Source organism: Mastomys coucha, unplaced genomic scaffold (assembly GCF_008632895.1).
Source record: "Mastomys coucha isolate ucsf_1 unplaced genomic scaffold, UCSF_Mcou_1 pScaffold1, whole genome shotgun sequence".
NCBI lineage: Eukaryota > Metazoa > Chordata > Mammalia > Rodentia > Muridae > Mastomys > Mastomys coucha.
In genome coordinates, this window is record NW_022196891.1 from 52,752,730 (window position 1) to 52,764,282 (window position 11,553).

General features: G+C 39.8%; 1 protein-coding gene across 4 annotated transcripts in view; it reads left to right on the forward strand.

Annotated features, from left to right (window-relative positions):
* Positions 1-11,553, forward strand: part of Acbd6 (acyl-CoA binding domain containing 6) — a 142,596-nt gene that overhangs the window by 55,710 nt on the left and 75,333 nt on the right. The gene's annotated exons all lie outside the window — the stretch shown is intronic.

Consider the following 11,553-nt stretch of genomic DNA (forward strand, 5'->3'; position numbering starts at 1 on the left):
GAAACTCAGTATGTAGAAGAGGCTGGCCTTGAACTCAGAGATTCATCTGTCTCTCCTTTCTGTTTGCTGGTGTTAAAGGTGTGAGCCAGCATCACTGGCTTATTCATTCTTTTACTTGGATTCTGGGAATATACTACTTAACAGCTCTATTAGTTTTTGTACTGTGTAAAAATGTCCTAATCCTTTTTCTTCAACACCATGTAAGTCAGGAAAGGAATCCTCTGCTACTTTAAGGAGTCATGAAATAACTTCTTTAAGATTGTTACTTTACAAACTAAAAGGGAGAGTGTTTAATGTCTTTATTCTTTTAGTTAACCAAGCATTGCCTTACTACCTCTTCAACATCAAATGTTTCAAGTGGAAAACTTGACCTCCCCAAACTTTACTGAAGGGAGTTATCTGTCTTTCTAAAATGAAGAGGGATTGTACCAAAAAGAGAAACCATGAAGTTTAACTTTGTAACAGTATCAGTCACTTATATATGGTAATGATCTTTATTTGTGTGCTAATTTGTGCAAGGGCCCCCAGACTGAAAGCATTTTCCAACATGGCCTGCTGATTATAGTCTCTTTTTGAGTCTTGGTAATGTGAATGATCAGTAACTTGGCAGAACAAAAGCCGATCAGATATCTTCCAGAGAAGTGAGGTAGCGTTCTGGGGAAGGTATTCCTGAGACAGACTTATGCTAATTTGAACAGGTTGATGTTTTGGGGCATTTTGGGGTCCTGCAGAAACATCTGTGTAGTATAAAGCTGTTGGCCTGTTTGCTGGGACAATCTCTAAGCTAACCCACCTAACTTGACCTGACTTCCACCATTGCATCTCTCCACATGGCTCTCCTGCTCTGCCTCCCTGCCCTTCTTCCCATCTCCCCTCATCCACTTCCTAAAGCAATGGCTCTTAGATCAAATCTGATGGCACAGATAATATTGCTTGTTTTTGTAAAGTAGAATTTTTTTCTGTGTGTTGGGGCAGGGGCCGGGGGGAATTTTGAGACAGGGTTTCTCTGTAGCCCTGGCTGTCTTGAAACTCACTCTGTAGACCAGGCTGGCTTCAAACTCAGAGATCTGCTTGCCTCTGCCTCCTGAGTGCTGGGATTAACAAGTGTGTAACTACCAGACCCAATTACAAAGGAGAAATTTTAATTCACCTCCCCACATTTTTATGCATCTGCTGTGAGACAGAACATGGATATTTGTCTTCCAGCTTCTTCACTTTTTTTTTTTCTTTTTTTTTCAAGACAGGGTATTTCTGAGTAGCCCTGGCTGTCCTGGAACTTACTCTGTAGACCAGGCTGACCTCGAACTCAGAAATCCGCCTGCCTCTGCCTCTCAAGTGCTGGGACTAAAGGCATGCGCCACCACTGCCCGGCTGCTTCTTCACTTTTGAATAGTGTTTTCTTAGTGCTTTTTGTTGCTCTTGTTCATTTTTTGAGACAGGGTCTCTATTATATAGCTCCTGCTGTCTAAAACCCACTATGTAGACCAGGCTGGCCTTAAACTCAGAGATCCCAGGTGCCACGACAAGCTATTTTTAGTACTTTTGTTTCTTGTTTTGTTAGTTTTCTTAAGACGGGTTTTCATTTGGTCCAGGTCAACCTGAACTTACTATGTAGTGGAGGGTGACCTTGAACTCATGACTTTCTTGCCTCCATCTCCTGATTGCTGGGATCATAGGTATATGCCACATTTGTATTTTCTTAGTACTTTTGGCATTTTCATGAATGTATAATAAATACTACTGAGCCAAATATGAACTTTTGCTACAGGTAAACCTGGTTAGACCTGGACTTAGTTCACCAATAAAAATATTAATCTTTTTATGCTATTTCCAATTTTTTATTATATGCTTATTTATTGTATATGTGGGAGGTGGGGCAGGTATGAGCCACAGTGTACATACGGAAATACAAATGGTAGGAGCCAGTGAAAGTCTTTATGCTATTACAAGCTTGGTAATTCTCTTACTACTACCACAGCTCTGGAAACATAATTAGTCAGCCTTACATTAAGACAATTCATTTAACTAGTTGAATAATTCTGTTATAATAAACTTAATCATAGTAATTTTTTCCTGTACTGAAATATTGGATTATTACAGTGGAGTACCAGGTGTACACTGTTAGAATTTCTTCATAAGTATTAAAATGTGGTTCAACAATGAAGACAGACTATCTTCTGAAATCTATGTCAGGGTATTTGGATATGGTACTATTACTTTTCTCCTTTTTCTCTCTTTCTTTCTTTCTGTCTTTCTTTTTTTTTTTTTTTTTTTTTTTTTTTTTTTTGGTTTTTCGAGACAGGGTTTCTCTGTGTAGCCCTGGCTGTCCTGGAACTCACTCTGTAGACCAGGCTGGCCTCCTAACTCAGAAATCTGCCTGCCTCTGCCTCCCAAGTGCTGGGATTAAACGCATGCGCCACCACTACCCAGCCTACTTTTCTAACACAAATTGTGCTGTAACTGATGTTATTTACAAATTCTTGTCAGAATTATGTTCAACTGATTGAAAATAGAAGTAAATGTAGAGTTTTAGAAATATCAAATAATAGATGGGTGAAAGAAAAAAGTCTTTTTTGCATAATCATGTTTTAGGAGATAAAACAATGCATTTTGTGACTATTTTGAATATGTTGTAAAGTTCAGGAAGGTCAGCACACGTTTGAATAGCTTGGGATCCATTGCTCCACTTTCCTGCAGAAGTATTACAGATGAGCTGAAAGGGCCTGGGGTTTTGCCCTCTTGTTTCAAATCTTTGTTTCTGCCTTATAGGAGAGAGCATCCCAGGGGCAAACAGGAGCATCTAGTTCTGAAATTAGTTGTCCTGTAATAGAAAGGCTATAACGAGGTTTCTGTTAAGTTTATACAACAACTGTGGAGCCAGATGGCAGACATTTAACTGTGGATTCCACCACTCAGCTGGAACCTGAGCAACTTACTCATCTGTAGAATGGGGATGATAGTGTCTGTTTCACATGGTGTTTGTATGGAATATACAGATGCACACAAGTGTCCTAGAATACTAGCTGGCAGAGTATGCATTTCCATAAAGCTGTAAACTTTGATTAATACAGCTGCTACTCAGCACAGAGGGCACCACAAGAGACCAAGTGCTCAAAGTAGGAGCCAAAAACTCTAGGTCAGTCTGCCTCCAAAGCAGTGCGGACTGCATTTGCAAGAGATTATGGAAAACTAGGATTTGGAAGACATGTAATAATCTTACCATTCAGTTATCTGAGGTGAGCTATGCTTTGTTTAGACGCCCATGTGCAGGGGGTACTGTAATAAGCACAGGGCTCTGCACATGGTGCAGTCACCAGAATAACTTCATTGTGCAGTGAATGCCTGCTTGTGTTTGCTCTAGAAGTCAACATACACATTGAAAAATTAGGGCAAGAATTAAAAACAGAAAAAAGGCAAGGTATACTGCTTAGCCTATCCTGCAATAAGATTTGGTCTTCTCTGTTATATTTTGTAGTTTGATGCTTCGTAATTAGTTAGAATTTTAATTCCACTTACTCAGGCAGCCATCTGGACCTTCTCTAAGCAAGACCAGTCTAGTATACAACTGAAATGATTGATGGGCTCTGGAATTGATTAGTTGTTCTGTGAGACAAATGAAGTGTTTTGGCAGAAAATACCAGAGGTCATTGCTGTGGTCAGACAAAAAAGCATGTAGAATTTCAAAGAGATGTTTACATTGTTGACTTACAAAGTTTCCATTTTTAAGCAGTGATAACATTTTGAGACTATTTTGAAAAATAACTTTTCTTTGGTTGCTAGTTGCTCTGTAATATTGATTATAAAGTAGAAGAATATAAGTAAAAACTAGGGTGAAAATGATTGCTTTATGCTTTGTTTTCTTGGTTAAAATATAAACTAGACTGAAAGCATAGAAGCTTGACACTGATAGAGAAACTCCATTGAATTTTTTGGAAGCAGTATGTGATTGGATAACAGGCAGTAGCATGACATAGTTTTATTGCTATTTATAAGATCTGTTGGTATAAAAGTCTACTTAGGATTTTATTCAAAGCCTCATGTTGTTTTATACTAACCTGGCTTTTGCAGCTGTTTAAGGACTGTCATTGTTAAACATATCTTCTGTTTTAAAGATGGAGTATTTGGATCCTAATGGTTTCATTAGGCTAAGTCATTATGAGACACCACTGTCCCAGTGACAGCACTGTTCTTAGCTAAGAGTCTCTGTTTGGTTGGTTAGTGTAATCCTTCCCTATTTCACTGTTGCCTGTGATCAACACTGTGTTAACACTTTGGTGGTCGGTGATAAATTAGATGACATATGTCTTGTCACAGTCTGGTTGTTCCTTGAGGATACACAAGTGTGTACAGGCAAGTGGGCAACTCTCTCCTGAGGATCTGACTGCTCAGAATGAACTTGAGCTATGGATTTATTCAGCCTGTAAAACCTCAGCTGGCATAAATAATTGAGAAAGCAAAGGTTTGTCTGCGGTGCACACCTCAGGGACTCATGGCTCCCTTCCTGCTCTCTACCTCCCTTTCTTATGAAAATGATCCCAGTTGCACTCCCAGATAATAACACACCAAGCAATTAAAAGCCATGGGTGGCTGGAGAGAGGAGAAAAGGTTTAGTTAATGAGCTTTTCCTTTTCCAGTGCCCATGAGAGCCTCGGGAATGACAAGGCGATTAAAGCAAAGAGATAATTATAGATTATGTGAAAATAGGTCCCTGGGGACTAGCAGGTCTTGACATAAACAGTGAGTGTTGTAACAGTCTCCTGGCTCTCCTAGTCTCCCTTTTCTAATATGCTTCATTTGGCTTGTGTGTGCTCAGTGCCAGGATGCCAACCAAGCATACAGGCAAATCCACCTGTTTGCAGATCAGCAGCTCTTTGAAAAAGAGGTCACTCGTCAGCCAAAGCCACCATCGACCCCTTTATCTCCATGTTGTGTTCCCTTTTCTTTGTTACCTCTCTTACCACTTGTTCTCTCCCTGCCTAGTCCTGCTCTCCCTCCTCTCCTGTATCCTCATCTTTAGGTAGCGACTGACAGGCTTACACTGGTGCACAAAGCTTCCTCTGTGTTAATGGACATGCACATAAAAGGCTAGAGTATGTAGTTTTGAAGACAGTATGACCATTGCAATACCAAGAGAAAGTGTTGTCAGGGCTGAAGAGGGCTCAGCAGCTAAGAGTATTGGCTGTTCTTTTAGAGGTCCTGTTCTTTGAGAGGTCCTGTGTTTGATTCCTAGCACCCACATGATGGTTTACAACCCCAGTCCCAGGGCATCTGACTTCCTATTCCAACCTCTGAGCACCTTGGACACATGGTATATAGGCATACATGTAGGCAAACACTCATATACATAAAATAAACTTTAGAAATTAAAAACAAGAGCTGGGGAGATGGCTCAGTGGTTAAGAGTACTGACTGCTCTTCTGAAGGTCCTGAGTTCAAATCCTAGCAACCACATGGTGGCTCCCAACCATCCATAACGAGATCTGATGCCCTCTTCTGGAGTGTCTGAAGACAACTACAGTGTACTTACATATAATAAATAAATAAACAAACAAATAAATAAATAACAAGAGAGGCAGTGTATGCATTATAAGTAATAAGAGAAAGGTCCCTTACCATCTCAGTAAGAATAGCCTTCCTCTTACACTTTTGTCACTCTGCTCAAATCACAGTGCGTTATTTTTAAAGGTCTAATTAATATTTATTAGATGGGATGATTGATAATGATAATGTCTAAATGTGATAAATTATCCCACCTTAAAACATATGCTGAATTATTATACATTTTAGATAAGGTCTGATATAGCCCAGGCTAGCCTTGGACCCTTGATCCTTCTGCTTCTACCTTCTGCATATTCTGCAGCTACTATAATGACACTATCATCTATTGACTGTTTATACTCACAATCATTATGTTATATGAGCTATTTCACTTTAATTTTCACAGTGGCTTTATCAATGTAAATATCAGTGGTGTCCATGTATTACAGATGAGGACATAAATTCAAGGTTAGTTCAAGGTCAATGTGGTTAGTAGCTCTTCTCTAGTTTCTGTGCCCCACTGGATTCTGAAATGATTGAGGAGACATTGTAATTTTAAATTAATGAAATGGAATTTGACAGTTGGTATTCTATCTTCAGTTTTAAAATTAAATACTTTTTCCTTTCAGCATTCTTAAGAATATACTTCCCTGAAACAATTGATGCTAGTCTCTCATCCATTACTAAACTGGAGATGCTTCCTTTCTATTGTTTTATTGATTTTAAACTCGATTTAATGGTTGGGAATGTTAACTGACCCTTCAGAGAAGTCTTTTAGCAAAGCAGGTGTGTGAATTTTTCTGGTATGGGCACTGATTTTCCAGGGATGGATCAGAATTTTTATTTTTTGGACACATTTAAAGTACCACAATTTTCCTTCGCCTTTGTTAAGAGGCAGATTTTAAAAGGTAGAACGGACTTCCAGTAGCTAGTGTCTTTATAAAATCGTAGTTAAATAACTTTTCCAGTATAACTAGTTATCTTTAATCAGTAGGCAACTTCTAAATATCTATTCTAAATATCTATGTATGGTTTCAAGAATTATTTTAAGAATAACACTACAACAAACCAGACAGTCTGTAAGCTCTTTAATCTTAGGGAGTGTGCCTTAAATGTGGTTCCGTTGATGCAGTGTCTGCCTCCACTGGGCCTTTGCCTCTTGGTCTTGCAACAGAGGATTTCTGGAGGGAGCTGTGACTTGCAGGATTTTCCCGAGGCTCCCAGTGCAAACTGTCAGTGATGGTCTTTGATAAAATTAAGATTCAAAACCAGTATTCTGTAGGGCAAAATGAATATCTAAGGTTTTAATTACATATTAAACAGAAGCAAGAATTTAATACACTAAATTAATCCTTGTTAGAAGTTGACTTTGCCTGATCGGCTTTACCAAGACCATTAACAGCATTCTCCTTTCAGAGGGACATCTGTGAGGAATATGCCAGAGTGTTTTGTCTGTAAATATTTCCTGTTGTCTTTTGGCTTTGGATTGTTTTAACACAGCAAGGGAAGGCATCTGCAGCAGCAGTCTGCCGAGGCATCCATGAGGCAGTCCCCTCCGTGAGTACTCACATCAGTAGTGTAGGACAGTGTGGTTCCCCGTACCCCGGATGCAGACACGTCAGTAGTGTAGAAGGATAGTGTGGTTCCCCGTACACCGGATGCAGACACGTCAGTAGTGTAGCAGGACAGTGTGGTTCCCCGTACCCCTGGTGCAGAGGGTAGGGAGCCTACCTTTGTTCCTGCCCAGCTAACTTGCTACACTGCCAACACAGGCAGGCCTCTTAGGATGGTCGTCTCTTTCCCCTAACGTTCCTGGCATCCCAACACCCTGGCACAGGCAATTGCTTCTTCTTTTGTCCATCCAGTCTTTTTTATTTTACTTTCTATTTTATTTATAAGGTCTCATTTGCAAGCTCACCTTCTAATGCTTTCTTTGACCATCCTTATTGTTCACAAATGATCATGTATCTATGTTTATGGGGTACATTGTCTTGTCTTGATTTGTATATGCATTATAGAAGAGTCAAGCAAGTTAATGTCTCTGTCACCACACTAATATGCTACTGTTTGAGGTGTAGACTTAAAATTCTAGTGATTTTATAATACATAGAGCTTATATAACTGCGAGCACCCTACCGTGCAGTAGCTCTCTAGAATATGTTCCTCCAGTGTAACCCAACTGTATTGCTTTAACCAACATCTTCATTTCCGACCTGCCCTCCCTCTTCTGGTCTGAGGTGACTACTCTTCTTGCTGAATTCATGTGAAATTTACCTTTAAGAGTCCACCAAAAATTAAGGTCATACAGTATCCTTCTTTCCCTAATCATAGTGTTGTAATTATTTCTCTATTGCTGTGAAGAGACACCATGACCAAGGTAACTTATAAAAGAAAACATTTAAATGAGGCTTACAGTTTCAGATGATGAGCCTATTACAGTTATGGTGGGTAACATGGCAGCAGGCAGGCATGATGACTGTGGAGTAGGAGCTGAAAGCTACAAGGGAGGGATGGGGGGAGAAAGAGAGAGAGAGAGAGAGAGAGAGAGAGAGAGAGAGAGAGAGAGAGAGAGAGAGAGAGAGAGAGAGAAAGAGAGAGAGAGAGCGCACACTGGAATGACCTGCGCTTTGGAAACCTCAAAGTCCACTCCCAATGACACACCTACCTAATCCACCCTGGCCTGTGCTAGGGAACCAAGCATACACATATATTAATCTGGGCCATTCTCATTCAAACCAGCACACATAGTTTTCTGTGGTCCTGCATGTGTCATCTCAGACAGTAGAATTTTCTTCTTACACTGTATTGTGCATGTCACATTTCCTTCACCCAGCCATTGATGGACACAGGTTGCTTCCATATCTAGACTATTGAAATAATGCAGATACAAACATGGAGTACGAATATCTCCCCATAGTACTTACTTCAACTCCTTTTGCTATACCCAGAAGTACACTTGTTGGAAACAAGGAAACTCCATATTTGGTTTTTGAGGTAATTCTATGTTCTTTCAAAATGCTTTATTATTAACAGTACACAGGGGTTCCTTTTCCTTCATGTTCACCAGCACTTTTTAACATACACCTTCTAGGTAATAACAGGTCTAGTGGCAAGAGCTGGAATCTCATTGTGGCTTTAATGTACAGTTCTCTTCTCATTAGAATTTAAATTTTTCTCATGTAGTATGGGGCATCCATTTCTCTTCTCTCCTCTCCTCTCCTCTCCTCTCTTCTTCTTTTCTCTTCTCTTTCCCTCTCTCCCTCTTTCTTCCCTCTCCCCCTCTCCCACTCTTTCCTCCTCTCCTTTTCCTTCTTTCTTCTTCTTCCTCCCCCACCTCCTCGCCCAAGAAATCCCTTTTTCACTTTAAAGTCAGAGTGTTTGTCTTCTTGCCGCTGAGTTTTTGAGTTCTTTATACACTTTGGATATTCTTTATTTGAGTAGCTGACTCCTGGCTTCTGACCACTTGTGCATAGAATACTGGCTCAGAGCACTGGTGACCCAAGCATCCTTTTGAAGAGCCCGAGGATTTCAGGAAACATTTTCGTTGTTTAATAATTGGAAAAGATATGATTTTTACTTCCTATAAATAATACAATTTTAAAAATAAACTTCACTTCAAAAATGAGGCTAATAGCCGGGCAGTGGTGGCACATGCCTTTAATCCCAGCACTTGGGAGGCAGAGGCAGGCAGATTTCTGAGTTCGAGGACAGCCAGGACTACACAGAGAAACCCTGTCTCAAAAAACCAAAAAAAAAAAAAAAAAAAAAAAAAAAAAAAAGTGGCTAATAAAATTTAAATAAGGTAATAATAATTCTTTTTTTTTTTAATATACGACTGTTATAATTGAAAAAATTGGAAAAGGGGTAGATAGGATCATATTCTCCAAATGCATGTGAATCTCCAGTTATCTCAAAAAGGTAAAGTAATATTCTGATCTTGTTTAAAAAGTGAGTGAACTCACTATACAGAAAATTTACAAAAATTTTCTTATTTTTCACTTCCATCTTCATTTAGAACTAATGTATTTTTATGTAGTCAACACATTATCAAAGTTCTCTACAAGAAAAATATGTATATAAGTTGTTTGTGTCTTTTTAAATATGGTCTTATTTTCTTTGTTTTTTTAAAAAGATTTATTTATTATTATATGTAAGTACATTTTAGCTGTCTTCAGACACATCAGGAGAGGGCATCAGATCTCATTACAGATGGTTGTGAGCCACCATGTGGTTGCTGGAATTTGAACTCAGGACCTTTGGAAGAGTAGTCAGTGCTCTTAACCGCTGAGCCATCTTTCCACTCCACTTTCTTTGGGTTTTAATCCTTCAAATATCTCCCATTATCTCTTTACTAGAATACTGTGTTATAGATCAGTCTCCAGTTGCTTAATAAATAACTTGATGTAAAGTGAAGCATTTGCTGAAGACTACATTTCTGAGTGGCACCATAAGTATATTTTTAATTTTATGAGATAAGTGGAATAGGAACTGCATGGATGTCATGGGTCTCATAGGAAGCAAACTTGAAAATACCCTTGGACAGGAAAAGATAGTCCGTGCAGAAGATGGTATAGACGGCAGTTTTAGGAATGAGCACCGCTCTCTCTCCTCTTGTGATCAGATGAAATAGCTGTGTTAGTCAGCTGTGCATTGCTGCCACAAAATACCTGTGATAAATGAAGTTAAAGAAGCAAGGGTTTATTCTGGTGCATTTGCAGAGGCCAGCTCTCCATTGCTACAGGCCTGACACTGAAAGCCATGGGAGCAGGAGTGTGTGCCACAAGCTGTTTACCCCATGACAGCCAGCAAGAGAGGGAGACCAGATCCAGAGACAGAATTCAAAGATATCCTCCTCATCTAAGTTCCTCCAAAGAGCTCTGACCCCTTAATTCAGCTTGCCCCGGGAGTAGGCAATTCATTCCACTGATAAAGATTGGTCCCTCATGGTCGTCCAAGCTCCTTTCAAGACCTCCATCAGCCAGAAACTGAGCCTTCAACATGAGTCATTTGACAATCCACAAACCACAAGAAACTCAAGGAGAAGGAAGACCAAAGCGTGGATACTTCGTTCCTTCTTAAAAGAGGAAACAAAATACCCATGGAAGGATTTTCAGAGACAAACTATGGAGCAGAGACTGAAGGAAGGACAATCCAGAGACTGCCCCACCCGGGAATCCTTCCCACATTCAATCATCAAATCCAGACACTATTGTGAATGCCGGCAAGTGTTGGCTGACAGGAGCCTGAGATAGCTGTCTCCTGAGAGGCTCTGACAGTACCTGACTAATACAGAAGTAGAGGCCCACAGCCATCCATTGGACTGAGTACAGGGTCCCCAAGAAAGGTGCTAGAGAAAGGACCCAAGGAGCTGAAGGGTTTGCAGCCCCTTACGATGAACAATATAAACTAAGCTCCCAGAGACTAAACCACCAACCGAAGAGTATACATGGGGGGACTCATGACTGCAGCAGCATATGTAGCAGAGGATGGCCAAGTTGGTCATCAATGGGAGGAGAGGCCCTTGGCCCTGTGAAGGTTCTATGCCCCAGTGTAGGGGAATGCCAGGGCCAGGAAGTGGGAGAGGGTGGAGTGGCGAGCAGGGGGAGGGTTTTTTGTTTTTGTTTTTTTTTTTTTTGGAGGGGAAACTGGGAAAGGAAATATCATATGATATGTAAATAAAGAAAATATCTAATAAAAAATGAATAAAATGTCAAAAAAAAGTCATCTGGGGATACTAAATATTCAAACTGTTAACAGTAGCTATATTTTAACACCATCCCCATTGGGGTGTGTCCGTATATTTCAAAATGAATTTGAAAGTTCTTTTCTCTTTAGGTATAGTAATATATTTTAAACTTTTGAGGCAGTCTTAGAAAAGATCACTTTTTGTCTTGTGCTAGGAAAAAACTCATTCACCAAAGAAGAGAAAGATTATTAAGTAAAAATCATAAGAGAAAAGGAGATAAATCAGAAGATCCAGAAAGACACTAATTAATATGCCTAAAGTCTGCACTG